Source organism: Lates calcarifer, linkage group LG11, assembly GCF_001640805.2.
Source record: "Lates calcarifer isolate ASB-BC8 linkage group LG11, TLL_Latcal_v3, whole genome shotgun sequence".
Lineage (NCBI taxonomy): Eukaryota > Metazoa > Chordata > Actinopteri > Centropomidae > Lates > Lates calcarifer.
This window is the reverse complement of record NC_066843.1, coordinates 2,121,622-2,129,889: the sequence shown is the minus strand read 5'-3', so window position 1 is coordinate 2,129,889 and position 8,268 is coordinate 2,121,622. Positions and strand designations below refer to the sequence as shown.

The following is an 8,268-nucleotide window of genomic DNA, read 5'->3' as shown; positions in this document are numbered from 1 at the left end:
TCACCATACTATACTATGACATTTTTTGACCATTTTTGACGCCATACTATACTATGACATTTTTGACATTTTTTGTCACCATACTATACTATGACATTTTTTGACCATTTTTGACGCCATAGTATACTATGACATTTTTTGACATTTTTTTTTTTTTACCATTTTTGATGCTATATTGTACTGTGGAATTTTTTGATGGTCTTTGACATCATAATATACTGTGACATTTTTTGATCGTATCAATTCTCAAATTCTGTCTATTATTGTGTATATTGTACTGTTTCATTTGTTCGTATTGTTTACAATTAACATGCATTGTCATATATTGTCTTGCTTTATATCTTGTCATGTTTTAACATGCCGTTTTCTATTTTTGCTACTGTAACACTCAATTTTCCCACTGTGGGAGTAATAATGGATTATCTTACTCAAATAAATACTTCTGAATCTCTGACTATTTTTCTGGTTTGTTTAATATTGTATTGTATATTTTTAGCCTTTGTAGCCAGTCATAGGTTATGGCCTGTAGCCATATGCCTAAGGGTTACAGTTTTTAGCCAGAGGTTAGGGTTAGGGTTACAGTTTTTAGCTAGAGGTTAGGGTTAGGGTTACAGTTTTTAGCCAGAGGTTAGGGTTAGGGTTATGACTTTTGGCCAGAGGTTAGGGTTAGGGTTACAGTTTTTAGCCAGAGGTTAGGGTTATGACTTTTAGCCAGAGGTTAGGGTTAGGGTTACAGCATGTAACCACTCGTAGGATTAGGGTTATGACCTTTAGCCAGAGGCTAGGGTTAGGGTTATGACTTTTAGCCAGAGGCTAGGGTTAGGGTTACAGTTTTTAGCCAGAGGTTAGGGTTATGACTTTTAGCCAGAGGTTAGGGTTAGGGTTACAGCATTTAACCACTTGTAGGGTTAGGGTTATGACTTTTAGCCAGAGGCTAGGGTTAGGGTTACAGCATGTAACCACTTGTAAGGTTAGGGTTATGACTTTTAGCCAGAGGTTAGGGTTAGGGTTACAGTTTTTAGCTAGAGGTTAGGGTTAGGGTTACAGCATGTAACCACTTGTAGGGTTAGGGTTATGACTTTTGGCCAGAGGTTAGGGTTAGGGTTACAGTTTTTAGCCAGAGGTTAGGGTTAGGGTTACAGCATGTAACCACTTGTAGGGTTAGGGTTATGACTTTTAGCCAGAGGTTAGGGTTAGGGTTACAGTTTTTAGCCAGAGGTTAGGGTTAGGGTTATGACCTTTAGCCAGAGGCTAGGGTTAGGGTTATGACTTTTAGCCAGAGGCTAGGGTTAGGGTTACAGTTTTTAGCCAGAGGTTAGGGTTATGACTTTTAGCCAGAGGTTAGGGTTAGGGTTATGACTTTTAGCCAGAGGTTAGGGTTAGGGTTATGACTTTTAGCCAGAGGTTAGGGTTAGGGTTACAGTTTTTAGCCAGAGGTTAGGGTTAGGGTTACAGCATGTAACCACTTATAGGGTTAGGGTTATGACTTTTAGCCAGAGGTTAGGGTTAGGGTTACAGTTTTTAGCCAGAGGTTAGGGTTAGGGTTATGACCTTTAGCCAGAGGCTAGGGTTAGGGTTATGACTTTTAGCCAGAGGCTAGGGTTAGGGTTACAGTTTTTAGCCAGAGGTTAGGGTTATGACTTTTAGCCAGAGGTTAGGGTTAGGGTTATGACTTTTAGCCAGAGGTTAGGGTTAGGGTTATGACTTTTAGCCAGAGGTTAGGGTTAGGGTTACAGTTTTTAGCCAGAGGTTAGGGTTAGGGTTACAGCATGTAACCACTTGTAGGGTTAGGGTTATGACTTTTAGCCAGAGGTTAGAGTTAGGGTTACAGTTTTTAGCCAGAGGTTAGGGTTAGGGTTACAGCATGTAACCACTTGTAGGGTTAGGGTTATGACTTTTGGCCAGAGGCTAGGGTTAGGGTTACAGCATGTAACCACTTGTAGGGTTAGGGTTATGACTTTTGGCCAGAGGCTAGGGTTAGGGTTACAGTTTTTAGCCAGAGGTTAGGGTTAGGGTTACAGCATGTAACCACTTGTAGGGTTAGGGTTATGACTTTTGGCCAGAGGCTAGGGTTAGGGTTACAGCATGTAACCACTTGTAGGGTTAGGGTTATGACTTTTGGCCAGAGGTTAGGGTTAGGGTTACAGTTTTTAGCCAGAGATTAGAGTTAGGGTTACAGTTTTTAGCCAGAGGTTAGGGTCAAACATTTAGGGTGATACATTTTAATTGCAAGCTGCAAGTAGAGAATAGTTTTCATTTGTGCATTACAAAATTATGTTTGTGATATTATTTTTAAAGAGAAACTCAACCCAAAAGTTAAGCCACAAACATTTATTGATTCTGTTCTATTTAACAAACCACAGCAAAGATAATGACAGATGTTTGACCACTTGGAGACACTTTGTTTTGTTCTTTTACACAACATTAAATACAGTGATGAGCACACAGGAGGATATGCTTGTAAGTCTTATACATCTCCAAACATCTTTAAGAACATGTAACCAAGTAACTACTTTTGTTGTTCTCAAGTGATGTAGTCTTCTCCTCTTGCAAAAACAAATCATGTTAATCATAGAAACTGTCCAAACCTAGCCTTACTAAACTATGACATTTTTTGACCGTTTTTGACATGGTACTGTACTATGACTTTTTTTTGACAATTTTTGACGCCTTACTATGACATTTTTTGATGGTTTTTGATGCCTTACTACACTATGACAGTTTTTGACAATTTTTGACGCCATACTGTACTATGGCATTTTTTTGACTGTTTTTGACGTCTTACTATACTACGACAGTTTTTGACGCCTTAGTATACTACAACATTTTTTGACCATCTTTGACATCATACTGTACTATGACATTTTTTGACTGTTTTTGATGTGTTACTATACTATGACATTTTTTTTCACATTTTTGGCACCTTACAATACTATGACATTTTTTGATGGTTTTTGGCACCTTACTGTACTATGACATTTTTTTGACCGTTTTTGACATCGTACTGTACTATGACATTTTTTGACGCTTTATTATATTATGGCATTTTTTGATGGTTTTTGATGCCTTACTGTACTATGACATTTTTTGATGGTTTTTGACATCTTACTACACTATGACAGTTTTTGACCGGTTTTTGACGCCATACTATACTAGGACATTTTTTGACTGTTTTTGACGTCTTACTATACTACGACAGTTTTTGACGCCTTACTATACTACAACATTTTTTGACCATCTTTGACATCATACTGTACTATGACATTTTTTGACCATTTTTGATGATTTAGTATACTATGACATTTTTTAACAGTTTTTGGCACCTTACTGTACTATGACATTTTTTTCAAATTTTTGACACCTTACAATACTATGACATTTTTTTCAAATTTTTGACACCTTACAATACTATGACTTTTTTTTTTTTTTACTGTTTTTTGACGCCATACTATACTATGACATTTTTTGACGCCATACTGTACTATGGCATTTTTTGACAATTTATTATACTATGACATTTTTCCACAATTTTTGACACCATACTATACTATGACTTTTTTTTGACAATTTTTGAAGCCTTACTATGACATTTATTGATGGTTTTTGATGCCTTACTACACTATGACAGTTTTTGACAATTTTTGACGCCATACTGTACTATGGCATTTTTTTGACTGTTTTTGACGTCTTACTATACTACGACAGTTTTTGACGCCTTAGTATACTACAACATTTTTTGACCATCTTTGACATCATACTGTACTATGACATTTTTTGACTGTTTTTGATGTGTTACTATACTATGACATTTTTTTTCACATTTTTGGCACCTTACAATACTATGACATTTTTTGATGGTTTTTGGCACCTTACTGTACTATGACATTTTTTTGACCGTTTTTGACATCGTACTGTACTATGACATTTTTTGACGCTTTATTATATTATGGCATTTTTTGATGGTTTTTGATGCCTTACTGTACTATGACATTTTTTGATGGTTTTTGACATCTTACTACACTATGACAGTTTTTGACCGGTTTTTGACGCCATACTATACTAGGACATTTTTTGACTGTTTTTGACGTCTTACTATACTACAACAGTTTTTGACGCCTTACTATACTACAACATTTTTTGACCATCTTTGACATCATACTGTACTATGACATTTTTTGACCATTTTTGATGATTTAGTATACTATGACATTTTTTAACAGTTTTTGGCACCTTACTGTACTGTGACATTTTTTTCAAATTTTTGACACCTTACAATACTATGACATTTTTTTCAAATTTTTGACACCTTACAATACTATGACTTTTTTTTTTTTTTACTGTTTTTTGACGCCATACTATACTATGACATTTTTTGACGCCATACTGTACTATGGCATTTTTTTGACAATTTATTATACTATGACATTTTTCCACAATTTTTGACACCATACTATACTATGACTTTTTTTTTGACCGTTTTTGACGTCGTGCTGTACTATTGCATTTTTTGACGCCTTATCATATTATGGCATTTTTTGACCGTTTTTGATGATTCAGTATACTATGACATTTTTTGACCGTTTTTGACATTGTACTGTACTATGGCATTTTTTGACCATTTGTGACACCTTACTATACTATGACTTTTTTTTTACCGTTTTTTGACGCCATAATATACTATGACATTTTTTGATGGTTTTTGGCACCTTACTGTACTATGACATTTTTTGACAATTTTTGACGCCTTACTATATACTATGATATGTTTTGACATTTTCTGAAGCAAAACATACAAATCCTATTCATCATAAACAGTTTAACCATGAAAACAGTACGGTGTAGTCTAGTGTCTTGCACCTACACCTACACGTAATTAATTAAAGCAAAAAAAGACATCTGAAAACGTCACCTTGAACTCTAAGCAATTACAGTTAGTACTTTTCTAGATTTAAGAGACATGATTTATCAGTTTGTGCTATTTTCTGTATACCAAGATTTGGATGATGTTTCTGAGATCACAGACGGTGTCTCTGTGATCACGAACAATGTCTCTGATCATGGACAACGTCTCTGTGATCCTCCACAATATCTCTCTGATCCCGGACCATGTCTCTGCAATCATGGACAATGTCTCTGATCACGGACGATGTCTCCCTCATCCTCAACAATGTCTCTCTGATCGTGGACCATGTCTCTGCGATGGTGGACGATGTCGTGGACGAAGTGGTGACACCTGGAGGAAATCAAAGAGAAACATGCAAAGGAAAATCATCATTTACTTTTATGATGTACAGTTGATGGACAGTTGATGTAAAACTGTTTGGGAATTACCTGGAGGCCTCTGTCCTGGTCTCAAAGAACTTCTTCATTGTTCAGACTCTGCAATCATGGGCAATGTCTTAGTGATCGTGGACAATGTCTCTGAGATCCTAGATGGTGTCTCTGTGATCATCGACAATGCCTCAATGAACGCCGGGGATGCCGACTTATCGGGGACTGAGTCACGGACAATGTCTCAGATCATGGACAATGTCTCTCTCATCTTTGACAAGGTCTCTGCGTCTCAGTGATTGAGGACGATGTCGTGGATGAAGTGGTGACACCTGGAGGAAATCAAAGAGAAACATACAAAGGAAAATGATCAATACACTACTACCTATTCCTCAGCAACAGTTTAACCATGAAAACAGTACGGTGTAGTCTAGTGTGTCTCGCACATACACATGATTAAGAATTTCTTATCATGTCCAATCAAACTGAAGTTAAGATATTTTTCAATCCCATTTTGACTGATCCTGAACGATAACAATCCAAGACAGAACATTTAGCGTTTGTTGGTTCTGATGTGTTTGATATAGGTTGGTGAGAAGGTGAGAAGAGCTACAGTCACTTTGTCCACAGACAAAAACATTGACAATCATTCTAATACTTCTAATACTGGTTCAAGACAGAGGCTTGAGAGGTGAGGATTTAATTATTTTTTTGTTATATGATAAATAGTACATACTGTTGATTAAGCAAAACAAGACATCTGAAAACGTCACCTTGAGCTAGGAGTAATTACAGTTGATACTTTTTCAGATTTAATAGACACGATTAATCAGTTATTATATTTAGTACTAAATTCATTAAATACCAAGTTTTGGACGATGTCTCTCTGCAATCGTGAACTACGTCTCTGTGATCGTGGACAATGTCTCTGAGATTATGGACAAAGTCTCTGTGATCATTGACAATGTGTCTGTGATCGTGGACGATGTCTCTGAGATCATAGATGGTGTCTCTGTGATCATTAACAATGTCCCTGATCGCGGTCATGCCGTCGAATTGAGGAACCACAGTGTCTCTACCGATTCTTGCGCACAGCTCTACAAAGCATGGGACAATGTCTCTGATCATGGACAACATCTCTCTCGTCTTTGACAAAGTCTCTGCAATCATGGACAACGTCTCTGATCGTGGACGATGTCTCCCTCATCCTCAACAATGTCTCTCCGATCGTGTCTTTGCCATCTCCATGTCTTTGCGATCGTGGACAACATCTCGGCAATCATGGACCATGTTGTAGATGAAGTGGTGACACCTGGAAGAAAATCAAGGAGAAAAAGACAAAGGAAAATGATCATTTATTTTTATGATTACACTTTTCTGATATATTGAATACTGAACACAAACACTTTAATGTCAGTGCTCTGTGTTGGACAGTTGATGTAAAGCTGTTTGGGAATTACCTGGAGGCCTCTGTCCTGCCCTGACATTTGCAATATACAGAAACAGACAAAAAACTGAGTCACAAAATGATCACAAGGAGATGCTAAACTGCCACAATGAAATAAGACTTATAAAATGATCAGGAATGGATACAAGAGTACAACAAGACAAAAAGCTGACCATTAGTAGATATAAAACAAGCAAAAAGACCTGTAAATCGATGTACAATGACAAAAGGACGCAAAAACAAATGTCAATGGCAAAATGTCAACAAAGAGTTGTAAGGGATTGACATAAACCAGAGATTTAAAATGGTGCTAAATGACTACATATGAACAACAAGCTGAGATACAGTCAGATACTAACATATGCTGAACAGCTAACCTGCTCCGGGGCAGGTTAACTTCAGAGGACTGAATCAAAACCTGTCAACAGCCCAGTTAATGACCAATCAGATCATCATTTCTGCAGGATCCTGACAGTACAATAAAGTGACAAATATTAAAGATCAATAGATATTTTATAGCTGTGTGGAATCGTTTGTTCCAGTCTCTCCTTTATGTCCGCAACAGAGCTTTTAACAAACAGAGAGAGAGTTTATCACACTAAATGATCACATACTGACGAACTGTTGAATATTTCCCAAGATAAATGAACATTTCAGTCAGATTGTTCGACATTAACTCTCTCCTCTCAGTGTTGGCAGCAGAAACAGTCTGACATTACTGTCACTGTTTATCTGGATCACATATTCACAGTTACTCAGGATAAATCACCATCAGACTAAAGAGCAAAAACACTCAATCAGTAAGTAAAAAGTATTTATGTACTTATTTACAATAAATCATCAACCTGACTGATAATTGGAAATTATATCTAGTATTTCTATTCTAATCGTGTGATCATATTGTTCAAATTTCACCTTGTTAATTGTCATTTTTGGATATCACTAGAACTGAAACGACATGCAGCTATCAGCGCTACTTCTCATGTAATATAAGGTTCCAGGTTTACTTAATGGGTTGATAACCAGCGTCCTATGACCGCTTAGCCAGATTGTTAGGTTTAGTGAACCCAGATAATGCCTGGGTATGTTGAACTTGCTTTGTAGTACAGGCCTCAGGACAGCACAAAAAGAGGCAAAATGTCTGCACAGTGACCGAAAGGAGTTGTAAACAGACTACCAAGACATGCTAATGAACAAATCAACACATTTACTTCAGACTGGATTAATGTTTAGGACACATACCTCTTTGGTCTGAAAGGTAAGAGCTGGTGTTTACGTCCAGGAAAACGAGGACCTACGCAACCCAACAAATGCGACCACAACACGGTGGAAAAATCCACAAAGGCACTACAAGCAGACCATTAAGAGATGCAAAACATCCACAGAGACACAACTATCACAAATCAGACACAAAAGGCACAACAAGTAGTTGCTAATAGACTACCCCTGTGTGAACGTCCACCGTAGGCACCCACATCTCATATCAGGGTGGAGGATTACACTGGGAATCAGGTGTATGAGTCACAGAAACACAAACACACTATTACAAA

The 8,268-nt window shown here is 37.2% G+C and overlaps 1 long non-coding RNA gene across 2 annotated transcripts; it reads left to right on the top strand.

Annotated features, from left to right (window-relative positions):
* The first annotated feature begins 785 nt into the window (after window positions 1-785).
* Window positions 786-1,541, top strand: LOC127143041 (uncharacterized). Of its 2 annotated transcripts, none has more exons than XR_007814207.1 (3): window positions 786-844; window positions 1,187-1,314; window positions 1,500-1,541. It is a non-coding gene; the product is annotated as an uncharacterized LOC127143041 (long non-coding RNA). The 2 variants fall into 2 exon arrangements; XR_007814206.1 differs by lacking the exon at window positions 1,500-1,541 and adding an exon at window positions 1,405-1,446.
* Window positions 1,542-8,268: the final 6,727 nt, after the last annotated feature.